Genomic DNA, 14,114 nt, shown 5'->3' with positions numbered 1-14,114 from the left:
TGTATATACTCTTTTTTCTGGACTCTTTTCGTATAACACAAACAGTACTGTATTTGTAAATCTGGTATGTCATAAATGTAAAGATGTAGCAGTACTGTCTATCTGTATGTCTGTTATGGTGGAGAGGGGGGCTGGAGACGGGGACAGAGGACCGGTGAGGGGGCTGGAGACGGGGACAGGGGCCCGGTGAGGGGGGCCGGAGACAGGGACAGAGGACCGGTGAGGGGGGCTGGGGACGGGGACAGGGGCCCGATGAGGGGGGCCGGAGACAGGGACAGAGGACCGGTGAGGGGGGCTGGAGACGGGGACAGGGGCCCGGTGAGGGGGGCCGGAGAGGGGACAGAGGACCGGTGAGGGGGGCCGGAGACAGGGACAGAGAACCGGTGAAAGGGGCTGGAGACGGGGACAGGGGCCCGGTGAGGGGGGCCGGAGACAGGGACAGAGGACCGGTGAGGGGGGCTGGAGACGGGGACAGGGGCCCGGTGAGGGGGGCCGGAGACAGGGACAGAGGCCCGGTGAGGGGGGCCGGAGACGGGGACAGAGGACCGGTGAGGGGGGCTGGAGACGGGGACAGAGGACCGGTGAGGGGGGCCGGAGACAGGGACAGAGAACCGGTGAAAGGGGCTGGAGATGGGACAGAGGACCGGTGAGGGGGGCTGGAGACGGGGACAGAGGACCGGTGAGGGGGGCTGGAGACGGGGACAGGGGCCCAGTGAGGGGGGCTGGAGATGGGGACAGAGGCCCGGTGAGGGGGGCCGGAGACAGGGACAGGGGCCCGGTGAGGGGGGCTGGAGACGGGGACAGAGGACCGGTGAGGGGGGCCGGAGACGGGAACCGAGGCCCGACGGCGGAGGCCGGACACGGGGACAGAGGCCCGGTGAGGGGGGCCGGAGACAGGGACAGAGGACCGGTGAGGGGGCTGGAGACGGGGACAGGGGCCCGGTGAGGGGGGCCGGAGACAGGGACAGAGGACCGGTGAGGGGGCTGGAGACGGGGACAGAGGCCCGGTGAGGGGGGCTGGAGACGGGGACAGAGGACCGGTGAGGGGGGCTGGAGACGGGAACTGAGGCCCGACGGCGGAGGCCGGACACGGGGACAGAGGCCCGGTGAGGGGGGCCGGAGACGGGGACAGAGGCCCGGTGAGGGGGGCCGGAGACGGGGACAGAGGACCGGTGAGGGGGGCTGGAGACGGGAACTGAGGCCCGACGGCGGAGGCCGGACACGGAGACAGAGGCCCGGTGAGGGGGCCCGGAACAAAGGGGCGAGGGCGACAACTCCAGAGCAGGACCCCGGACGGGGGCCACTCCAGGTGCAGACCTCGGGATCGAACCAGGGGGCCCGGAGAAGAGGGGCGAAGGCGCCGACCCCGGAGTAGGCCCCCGGATGGGGGACACTCCAGATGCAGATCTCGGGACCGGGCGCAGGACCCCGGACGGGGGTCCCTCCTGACGTAGACCTCTGTGCAGACCTCGGCGTAGACCACGCCGTAGACCACGGCGCAGGGCTGGGCCAGATGAGGAGCCGGAACCAGACGAGGAGCCGGGACCAGACGAGGAGCCGGGACCAGACGAGGAGCCGGGACCAGACGAGGAGACGGGACCAGATGAGGAGCCGGGACCAGACGAGGAGCCGGGACCAGACGAGGAGCCGGGACCAGACGAGGAGACGGGACCAGATGAGGAGCCGGGACCAGACGACGAGCCGGGACCAGACGAGGGGCCGGGACCAGACGAGGAGCCGGGACCAGACGAGGAGCCGGGACCAGACGAGGAGCCGGGACCAGACGAGGAGCCGGGACCAGACGAGGAGCCGGGACCAGACGAGGAGCCGGGACCAGACGAGGAGCCGGGACCGGACGAGGAGCCGGGACCGGACGAGGAGTCGGGACCAGACGAGGAGCCGGGACCAGACGAGGAGCCGGGACCAGACAAGGAGCCGGGACCAGACAAGGAGCCGGGACCGGACGAGGAGCCGGGACCAGATGAGGAGGAAGGGCCGGGCGCGGAGGCCGGGCCGGACGTTGAGACGGGACCAGGCGAGGAGCCGGGACCGGACGAGGAGCCGGGACCAGATGAGTAGGAAGGGCCGGGCGCGGAGGCCGGGCCGGACGTTGAGACGGGACCAGGCGAGAAGCCGGAGGCAGGCGACTCCCCAGGGACAGGAGCAGGAGCATGACCCGGACGAGACGTCGGGGTCTCCCCGGGAGCCGGAGGAGCGACAGGGGCAGCTAGAGCTGCTCTAGCAGGGGCTAAACTGGCAGTAGAGACTGGGTTAGCTACCTGGGTAGTGCTAGCTGCAGGACCTGTACTAGCTGCTAGGGCTACACTAGCCGGCGGGGCTAAGGCGCTAGCAGTAGGAACTCTAGCGTGCGGAACTGAGGGACTAGGCGTAGGAACCCTAGCAGACAGGACTGAAACGTTAGCAGCAGGAGCTCTAGCGGACAGGACTAAGAGGCTAGCAGCAGGGGCTCTAGCGGACAAGACTGAGGTGCTAGCAGCAGGGGCTCTAGTGGACGAGACTGAGGTGCTAGCAGCAGGGGCTAAGCTAGCAGACAGGGCTGTACTAGCTGTTGAGACCAAGGGGTTAGCCGACGGTGCGGCTCCAGGGAAACTGACCTTGCTAGCTGAGGGGGCAGTCCTAGCAGTGGGGAAACTGACCTTGCTAGCTGAGGGGGCAGTCCTAGCAGTGGGGAAACTGACCTTGCTAGCTGAGGGGGCAGTCCTAGCAGTTGGAGACAAGCTAGCTGAATGAGCTACACACACAGTGGGGCTAGCTGTAGGAACCATGGGGTTAGCCGACGGGGCGGCTCCAGGGAAACTGCCCTTGCTAGCTGAAGGGGCAGTCCTAGCAGTGGGGAAAATGCTGGTGGTAGAGGCTACATAGGCGATCTGGAGTAAGCTAGCAGGGGCTAAGCTAAGTGCAGGAGCAGTACTAGCTGTAGAGCGTCTGCTAGCAGTGGGGGATGTGCTAGCTGTAGAGGGTGCGCTAACTGTCTGGGCTGAGCTAACCATGGGGGCCTTGTTAGCTGTAGAACCTGTGCTAGCAAGGGAAGCAAGGTAGGTAGCTACCGAAGAAGCTACGCTAGCAGTAAAGGTTCTGCTAGCTACGGAAGCTTTGCTAGCAGTAAGGGCTTTGCTAGCCCTCCGGGTCTCGCTAGTCTTTCTGGACTTGCTAGCTGCAGGGGCCATGCTAACAGCCGAGGGGGGCGTGCTAGCAGTACGGGCTACACTATTAGGTGAAGTCAGGGGGGAAGCTGCAGAAGCTACAGGGGCTGAACAGCTCTAGGGGCTATGCTAGCAGCAGACGATAAGCTAGCAGTTGAGTCCTGGTTCACTGTAGAGGCTAAGCTAGCTGTAGCGGACCGGACTGAGGGACTAGCAGCTGATGCTCTAGTGGACGGGACTGAGGCGGTAGCTACCGAGGCTACACTGGCGGGGGGGCTAAGCTAGTAGTAGAGGCCTTGCTATCTGCAAAGGGCCTGACAGGGTTAGCAGCTTGGCAGTCGGCTGGGGAGTTGGGGTCCTGGAAGAGCACCCTAAACATGTTCCCGGCCAGTAACCGGAGTTCGCATGCTCTTCCAGGACTCCACTTCATCATGGAGAACACCAGGCGATAAGCGTTCTTTCGCTCCTCCAGACTGCAGGCCGGAGAATAATTGCCCATGAATCCTTGTAAAAGGGAATGTGCCTCATGAAACCTGTCCCAGAGGGGGGCTACGGGACCAGTAGGGGACGCTATACCAGCAGAGAGGGCTATGGTGCTAGCTGTAGATGCTACACTAGCAGGAAGGGCTAAGGTGCTAGCTGTAGATCAGTGGTCACCAACCCGTCGATCTTGATCGACTGGTCGATCTTTGAGACTGTCCCTGTAGATCTTTCTATGAAAATTAAAAATTACAAAAAAAAAAAAAAAAAAAAAAAAAAATTTTTTTTAGATCTTACCCTGAGAGTCCACATTACAGTTCTACTTTTGTTTTGATGTGAAAAGTGATGCTGCACTTAGCACTGACTGAGAAAGTACACATACAGTTCTACTTTTGTTTTGATGTGAAAATGATGCTGCACTTAGCACTGACTGCACTTAGCACTGACTGCACTTAGCACTGACTGAGAAAGTATACATTACAGTTCTACTTTTGTTTTGATGTGAAAAGTGATGCTGCACTTAGCACTGACTGAGAAAGTACACATTACAGTTCTACTTTATAAAATGCTAATTGTAAATATGTTTGTCAATGTTAATAATATGAGAAAGTCCACATTACAGTTCTACTTTTGTTCTGATGTGAAAAGTGATGCTGCACTTAGCACTGACTGCACTTAGCACTGACTGAGAAAGTACACATTACAGTTCTACTTTATAAAATGCTAATTGTAAATATGTTTGTCAATGTTAATAATATGAGAAAGTCCACATTACAGTTCTACTTTTGTTCTGATGTGAAAAGTGATGCTGCACTTAGCACTGACTGAGAAAGTACACATACAGTTCTACTTTTGTTTTGATGTGAAAATGATGCTGCACTTAGCACTGACTGCACTTAGCACTGACTGCACTTAGCACTGACTGAGAAAGTACGCATTACAGTTCTACTTTATAAAATGCTAATTGTAATTATGTTTGTCAATGTTAATAATATGAGAAAGTCCACATTACAGTTCTACTTTTGTTTTGATGTGAAAAGTGATGCTGCATAAGATGACTGCACTTAGCACTGACTGAGAAAGTACATAATAGTTCTACTTTGACGTTTTAATGTTGGACCAAAGCATTGCATGTAATTAGAATACAGGCAAATAAAAGTCATTTAGTTTAAAGTACAATCTTGGCTGTATTTTTCTCTCAACGCTTCAATAGGTAGATCTTGCCTTCACCAAAAAAAATAAAAGTGATCTTGGGCTTAAAAAGGTTGGTGACCACTGCTGTAGATGCTACACTAGCAGGAAGGGCTAAGGTGCTAGCTGTAGATGCTACACTAGCAGGAAGGGCTAAGGAGCTAGCTGTAGAGGCTACACTAGCGGGAGGGCTAAGGGGATAGCAGTAGGAGTTACTCTAGCAGGAGGGGCTAAGGTGCTAGCTGTAGAGGCTACACTAGCAGGAAGGACTATGCTAGTCTTCTTAGGTTTGCTAGCCTTCTGAGATTTGCTAGCAGTGCGTGCTACGCTAGCAGGCGGGGCTCTAGCGGACTGGACTGAGGCGGTAGCTACCGAGGGTACACTAGCGGCAGGGGCTGTGCTAATCACAGAAGCCATGCCGGCCGAAGGGGCGGTCCCAGCATCTGAGGCTACATTAGCTATAGGGCCTGTGCACGCGAGGGCAGCTAGGTAGGTAGCTAGTGCAGAGGCTGCTCTATCACAAAAGGTTCTGCTAGCTGCACTAGCTACGGGGACTAGGCTAGCGGCCGTGCTAGTAGCCTGGGCTGTGTTAGCAGAGAGGGGGCTAGCTGCACTAGCTACGGGAGCTAGGCTAGCGGCTGTGCTAGTAGCCTGGGCTGTGTTAGCAGAGAGGGGGCTAGCTGCACTAGCTACGGGAGCTAGGCTAGTGGCAGTGCTAGTAGCCTGGGCTGTGTTAGCAGAGAGGGGGCTAGCTGCACTAGCTACGGGAGCTAGGCTAGCAGCTGTGCTAGTAGCCTGGGCTGTGTCAGCTTTTGGGCCTAAGCTATGGGGGTAGCTGCCGAAGCTATATTGGCTACAGGGGCTAAACTAGCAGTTGCTGCGGTAGCATTAGGGGCCTTACTTGCGGGGGAGGACGTGCTGGTAGCAATGACTTCGCTGAGGGCAGGGGTCCAGAGCGCCTGAAGCAACCATATGATCACACGGCCATGTGCCTCCAGCTGAAGCGCAGAGGTGAGCAGCGTGTACATGGTCCACCTCTCCTCCGAGGACGAGGAGAGAAAATCCCCCTCGAAGAATATCCCCATAGCGAGCAGCGCGTCGCTCGCTCTGTCTCTCTTCTTGTCCGCTGGGTTCAGGTTTGGTCTCGCCATTCTGTTACGGTGGGTGACGAGGGAAGGTGTGTAGAACCCAAATGCTGAACAGTTATGTTACGTATATATACCGATGCTCATGGCCGCCTAGTTATAGTTGAAAGTGGGGGTGCAAGAATATTTTTTTTATTAAATTATTTTTTTTATTATTATTATTATTATTATTATTATTATTATTATTATTATTATTATTATTATTATTATTATTATTATTATTATTATTATTATTATTATTATTATTATTATTATTATTATTATTATTATTATTATTATTATTATTATTATTATTATTATTATTATTATTATTATAATTTTTTTTTTTGGACAGGCAAGGGGTGGCAGATTTTTTTTTAAATTTAATTAACCTGTACATGCAATTTCCTGCAATATAGAGCCTTCAATCTTGACCAATAAAGCTGCTCTTTTCACTATAAAACCCAGTTTATATTGCAGTATGATAGCCAATTACTATAATAATAATATATTATACTGTATATACACTGTATATTGATTTTTCGCTCATTCATTTTTATTAAATCAATCTCCTTTCAAATAGGCCAAGTTTTTAATAAGAAAGAGAAAAAAGATATATTTCCATTACCTGTAAATCTTGTGTCTCTTTCTCTCCTTCTCTGCCTCCTCCCTGAGTCTGCAGTGCACAATCATGACATCGATCTAAAAAAAAAAAAAAGTAAAAAAAAAAAATGGAGGCCCCTCGTCACTATAGGCCCACGGGCCGCGGCCGTCGTTAATCCGGCCCTGCTCGTCTGCCATATAGATAGCGTTAACGTTTGGAAATGAAGTCAACGTCATCCAGCTCACACCACATATCTAGATAACGTTAGCTAGCGGCTAGCACTAAAGCTAACGCCAACCAGAGAGGGAAACGTTATTATTATTTATTCGAGGAAACCGTATGACCAGATCGCAATTCGGGACCATGAAACACTTTTATTGTATTGCGTGGTAGAACCGTAGAAGTTCTACTACCACTCAATAGTAACTTATGTCTAACATAATCCTTTTATTTGAACAACTTACTGGAAAAGCCTGCCTGCCTGCCACCAATATTATGACACACTCTGTGGGCTTTGATATTTACACTGACTCAGCCTACCTGCAGCCAGACTGCAGCGCTGTGCGCCAAGGTCTACGCGCTGGAGATGGGAGGAACTGGATCAAACCATAATGGGGCAGGGGGGGGGGGGGTTCGCAATCTTTGGAAACTTAAAAACTTGTTATTAAGTGTCATTGCGTATTATTAATTTGATTGAAATTACGTAGTTATGGTTAGATTTATATATTGGGGGGGGGGTATATCATATTTTTCATATGATCAAAAAGTGGTGGAGCAAGATCATACCCTTGCTCCCCCAAGTTCAATAGTGGGAGAGCAGCTGCTCCACGTGCTCTTAAGGCCAGGCGCCTATGCCGATGCTAATTAGAATAACAAGAAACAGCTGGGGCTGACAGGCTAGGACACAGAACACTAACACAAAGAATACAAGGGGACTAGACTAGAACCATATTACAGGGACAGAAATAATACAATGAATACAAGGACACTAGACTAATAGGCAGACATCTGAACATACTGGGGAGCACACAGGACCGATAACAAATACAAGGGGAACACATTAATACACACATCCAATCATCTCCAGACAAAGAATAGGCACTCCTGCAGTACCGTAAACAGAGCGCCAGAGGGTGGCAGAGGATTGTCTGTGTCCAGATAGTTCAGATTATGACAATGTCATGTATGTCATATATGTTATGATGAATTGAAAATGGGGGACCCTGATGTAAACAGGACGAAAGTCTTTCCCTGGTCTGCATCCCCTTAACAACAATTGTGTGTATTGAGCCGTACTGTATTGTACCCATTCTGCAATCTGTTAATAAAAATGTCAATCAATCAATCAATCAATCTTCTGAATACTGGTGGCTGCTTACGGCAAGAACATTAACTAGAGATGCTCACCGTTTTGATGGATTGATTGAAAACTTTATTAACAGATTGCAGAATGGGTACAATACAGTAGGCCTACGGCTCAATACACACAATTGTTAAGGGGATGCAGACCAGAGAAAAACTTCTGTCTTGTTTACATCAAGTCAAGTCAAGTCAAGTAATTTATTTATAGAGCACATTTAAAAGCTCGAGAGCCAACCAAAGTGCTGTACAGTACAGTCAAAGCATAAAATCAATGTCCTATAAAATACACAAATACAAAAAGGCACAACAGGACAGGACAGTACATTAAAAAAATAGGACAAGCGGATAGGGGAGCACAAAGTACAGTATAGTACACCAGGGACAGAGGAGCACAAGAAGAGATACAAGAGGGAGGGGGCAGGATAAAATTGCATGGGAGTGTGTGGGTTAGGGTGTGGGAGAATCAGGATTAATCGAAGGCTAGGGAATAAAAGTGGGTTTTTAAACGGGCCTTAAATGTCTCCAGCGTAGTGGCAGATCATCAGGGTCCCCCATTTTAAATTCATCATAACATATATGACATACATACATGACATACAGATAGACAGTACTGTTACATCCAGACATTTATGACATACCAGATCTACAAATATACAGTACTACTACAACCGTCTGTACTACTATCACCGTCTGGCAAAACATCAAGACCTATCACAGACTCCAAGCCAGGTGGCAGTAGTACAGGATGAAGCTCATTATGACCAACGACGTGACGTGTTAGTGGAGGTGGTGGTGATAGAAGATTATCACTAGTGTTTTCTCTGTTCCCTTCTGCCCCGTGTTGCCTCCACAATCTCCTCTGTCAAGCTGTCTGGAACACCATCACTCAGCGCAGCCCCCCCCCCCCAGCTGCCCGTGACAACATCATTGTCAACATCATTGGCCATCAGTGGCCGGGGTAATTGCTTCATATGCAGCGTTTGATTCCATTAATGGCTGACTGACAGGATGAGAAGATGAGCCAGCTGCTGCATGGTGACTCACCCCCCCCCCCCCCCCCCCTCCTCCCCCCTCCCTCCCTCCCTCCCTCCCCCCTCCTCCCCCAAAAAGGAGGACGATTATGTGACAAATAGTGTCTTGGTTTTTAGCAGCGGGGGACCGCTTGTGTGAATGTAAGGACATATGTTTATGATTGACTATATTCAGATTTCTTTATTCACCGTATATACAAATAGAACGTGATACGACATTTCAGTGCATGACTTTTTTCACAAATAAAAATAACATAATAATAAATAGTAATAAAGTGCAAAACAGGAGACAACGATAAGACAATAAAGTGCAGTGGTTGGGGACATGTATACAGTGCAGCACAAAGTTTAAAGTCCAAAATTCACATGGCAGTCAACAGGGTGGAAAGGAATCCCAACCTGAGCATGATACTGTAAGAGCAAAATGACCACTGTGTGAATAATGGTCAATGTAAGGGTTTATCTTTACAATACATTATGTGATACAACCACAATGACATGATTGCAACCTGTTGTGTTGTATCACAGTATTTTAGCATTTTGTAATATCCATCCTTGGAACAGGTTGGTAGACATAATATACAAAAACATTTCTTTTTAACAAGGCATTTGCTGAGTGCATTTGCTTGAATTATTATATATATATATATATTATTATTAATTTGAATTGTTTTTATTCATTTGACTTTTTACCTTTATCTCCTGTAGCACTTTGAGATTTTCACAACTGTAAAGTGCGGTACAAATTTAATTTATTATTATTATTATTATACATGGGGGTTGGGTGCCCTTGCTCAAGGGCACTCCGGCAGTATCAGCACAGAACCAGCAACCCTTCCATTTCCAGACCAACGTGCCGACCTGTTCAGGCCTCTCTGATGTGACGGTTTGGTTTAGTCAGAGAATAAGACACAGTAAGTGCAGAAAGACCACCACACTAACACTAACTGGAACACCCCCCCCCCCTCAGACCCTCCCTCCTCTCCCTCACTCTCCACCTTCATCATGACTCTGGAACACCCCCCCCCCCCCCCCCCCCTCAGACCCTCCCTCCTCTCCCTTACTCTCCACCTTCATCATGACTCTGGAACACCCCCCCCCCCCCCTCAGACCCTCCCTCCTCTCCCTCACTCTCTTTTTTTTTTGATCAAATTTTTTTATTATTAATTACATGAAACAAGACAACACAATAACCACAGTAACAAAAAAAAACATAACTCCACAGGAGAATAACAAACAATAATAATACAGAATAATAAATTATAAAGACAAAAGAAAAAGAAACAGCGTCCAACCTATCAAATATAGATGGCTACTTCAATAACAAAAAAGTCTTCAAACATGCCAACCTTTCCCCACCTTTACAAAGTGGAGTGAGTTAAAAGATTGTTTACGAGAGTGTTGCCGCAGATTTACTGTAGATAGCCTAGGTCCCTTACACATGTTCAAGACTGCCAAACTCGCAGAAGGTAAAATGTAAGAAGAAAGAAAATCTTCCTCCAAGTTGGTTGACAGGTCCATCAGTCTGCCAATATTAGTCCCTTGGGGAGATGGCATGTGAATTGACATATAGCGCAGAATAGCTAAATATCAACCCCCCCTAAAATCCCCCCAGTCAAAGTTAAGAAGGACAAGACAAAAACCAAGACAGACAAAACATTTCCTCCTCCCCCTCCCCAGAGACCGCCGGACCCCCCCGATCAAGCACCCCAACCCCGCTCAGCCGCACACGGCGGTCTTTACCTTCTCAGCTGCTGCGAACCACAGGTCAATGCCAGCCTGCCCCACCCCAATCACCCGCGCCGTGGATATCTCAAGATAAATCACATCCAATAGAGTTAGGGACCAGTTAATCATTGTAAGCTTCTCAGGCTCCTTCCATCTCATTGCTATTAGCTTCTTCGCTGCTGTGTCGCCCGCTAGGACAACCCTTTTCAGTTGTACGGACGCGGGTAGTGTCGTTATATCGTTCAGGAGTAGCGTAACAGCTGTGAATGGGATAGTTAAGCCACACAGATCTGAAAGTTTGTCCGTTATTGACCTCCAGAAGCGGGCCACTGGTGGGCAATCCCAATACATATGCATATAAGTGCCAGTGGCCTTTTGAGAGCACAAAGTGCACCGAGAGTCGGTTATCAGTCCCATAGCAAATAGCTTCCTAGGTGTAAGATAGGTCCTATGAATATAATTAAAATTAATTTGCTGGTGATTGGGGTTGCGGGAAGATAATGCCACATTTGCCCAAACATCATCCCAGTCAAACTCGGGGTCCAACTCCGGGATATCCACATGCCAGATTGTATCCAATGATACATTTTTATACGTGGATTGAATTAAGAGCGTATAAAAGTCTGAGACAAACCCTCTGGATGTCGTCCTGTCCACTATGAGCCTGAGGAAGGGGTGTGGGTGCAAAGCTTGAGCCCACGGTACGCCATGCGCCCTCAGTGCTGACCTTAGTTGAAGGTAAAGAAAGAAGGACTCGCCGGGAAGATCATAAAATTCTCTCAAGTCCTGAAACGCACGGAGGCCGTTCTTATCATAAATATCCTCCAGAGTATGCACTCCCCTCCTTTGCCATTGAGGAATATTAACCGGCTTGTGCCCAACAAGTAATTGCTGGTTATTAAAAATTGGAGAGTCCAGGTGCCATGGGCATTTAACCCCACACGACCTCTGTACGTTTGGATCACGTGAGCTATGATCGGTCCATACCTCAGCCGGCATTTCGAAATAGAGACAGTGGAGTACACTACATCCTGCAATCTTAGCGGAGATACCGCTGCCGCTTCTAAGGAGCGCCACGATACAGCCTCTACAGGGTCTAGCCAGCACATCAGAGGTCTCAGTGAAAAGGACCAGAAATAAAGTTTAAAATCAGGGATTGCGAGGCCCCCATCTTGTTTTCTACGTTGAGTAGTAGCCCTTTTGATTCTCGGGCGTTTGTTATTCCAGATAAACCTAGATACCATCGATTGTACCTTGCGCCAGTGGTCTATTGGAGGGGGCAGGGGGAGCATTGAGCTAATAAAATTTATCCTAGGCAGGATGTTCATTTTGATTATGGAAGCCCGGGCTTGTAAGGAGTTAGGAAGGGACGACCACCTGTCTAGATCCTGGCGTATTTTATCATAAGTACCCGTGAAGTTGTACTTAGTAGTTTGGTTCAACGTGGGGAATATCTCTATGCCCAAGTATTTAAAATGTTCTACTATGGGGATATCAGCTGGTAGTCGTACCGCCTTGGCCAGCTCATTAAGAGGTAGGCAGGCTGATTTGTTCCAGTTAATCTTAAAGCCTGACAATTTACCAAAGTCGTCGATTATCCTCAATAATTTTGTGGCCGACCGGGAGGGGTCGTCCATGAAAATCAGCAGGTCATCCGCATAGAGAGCAATTTTGTGTGGAGTATTATTGACCATTATGGGGACGATGTCCTCCGATTGCCTAATAAATTGGGCCAAAGGTTCGAGGGAAAGCGCAAACAGTCCTGGGCTCAGAGGACAACCCTGTCTAGAAGATCTGGAGACTGGAAAGAGTGTGGAACAGTTTTTGCCTGTCAGTATCATCGCAGACGGCGAGGCATACAGGACTTTAATTATATGAATAAAACTCTTCCCAAGACCCATGACCTCAAGTACCTTCCACAGGTATGACCACTCAAGTCTGTCAAACGCCTTCATGGCATCCAAAGACAGAACCGTGGATGGAGTTGTATTGTCTTTACTGTTATCGATTACATGCAACAGCCTCCTAAGATTATCTGCAGCCAGACGCCTCGGGATAAAACCAGTTTGATCGCAGTGCACCAATACAGACATAAATCTCTGCAGGCGACGGGCCAGCACCTTGGCAAACACTTTTAAATCGGCCCCGAGAAGACTCAAGGGTCTATAGCTACCACAATCATTGGGATCTTTGTCCTTCTTGAGAAGTAAAGAAATCAACGCCATATTGACATCTCTTGAGAACTCCCCTTGTTCGATAGCGTAATTGATCATATCGAGCATCAATGGACCCAGTTGGTCCCAGAAAGCTAAATACACTTTGGGTGGAATACCATCCCAGCCTGGTGCCTTACCCCTCTGCATTTCAACAATCGTCTCCCTCAATTCCACGAGAGTAATCGGTCTCCCCAGTTCCTTGGCCTCTTCCTCAGAAATGTGGGGTATCTCAAGCCCGCCAATGAACAATTCAAATTTAGAGTCATCAAGATTACCCTCTGAGCTATATAACTGTGAGTAAAACTCTTTAAAAGTGTCATTGATCTTTTTCGAATCAGTAGTGACTGCACCCTGGCTCGTCCTGATCGAGGGGATATCCGAGAAATGATCATTTGAGCGTATTTTCATTGCCAATAGATGGCTAGGTCTGGAGCCGTGAAAGTAGTAATTTTGTCTTGTCCTATGTATCAAGAACTCAGACTGTTGTTTAAGTATGGAGTTTATTTCTTTTTTGACTATCTTACGTTGTGTGTTTAGTCGTTCACTATAGTTAGTTTGCAAGGATGCGTATAGGTCCGCATATAATGTTTCCAGTCCTTCTAGCTTTTTTGACCGGGATTTTCGCAAATTGGAGGCAAATAGTGTGACATGACCCCTGATAAATCCTTTCAATGCGTTCCACAGGACCCTAGGGTCTTCTACTGTGCCAACGTTGATCTGCAAAAATTCAGCTAGTTTACTCCTGAACTCAGAACAGAAGTCATCGTTCTTTAGCAAGGTTGAATTAAAACGCCATCTGGGAGCTCTTGCGGAGAGCCTGCCAAAGGTTGCCGTAAGGAAAATCCCCTTGTGGTCTGAGAGAGCCAAGGGAACCAATGAGACATCAAAACTATCAAACATATTAGGGGACGCGAATGCATAGTCAATTCGAGAGAAGCTTTTGTGTCTGGCTGACAGGTGAGAGTAATCTTTGAGGGTGGGGTTGGATAAGCGCCAAAGGTCTGTGAGCCCCGTGTCCTGGGCCCACATCCTGAGGGCCTTAGAGGCCCGTTTTTGGTCGCTCGTTTCAGAGGGCCCGGACCTATCCATCTCCGCATCCCAGCACGCATTAAAATCGCCACCCGCAATGAGAGCGTATCCATTAAGTTCCAACATATTCTTCGTGATTGTATTATAGAACGCTGAATCAAATGTGTTAGGAGCATACAATGCTA

This window comes from Notolepis coatsorum, assembly GCF_963971535.1.
Source record: "Notolepis coatsorum genome assembly, chromosome: 8".
Classification (NCBI taxonomy): Eukaryota; Metazoa; Chordata; class Actinopteri; order Aulopiformes; family Paralepididae; genus Notolepis; species Notolepis coatsorum.
The sequence above is the reverse complement of the archived record's forward strand: the minus strand, read 5'-3'. Positions refer to the sequence as shown.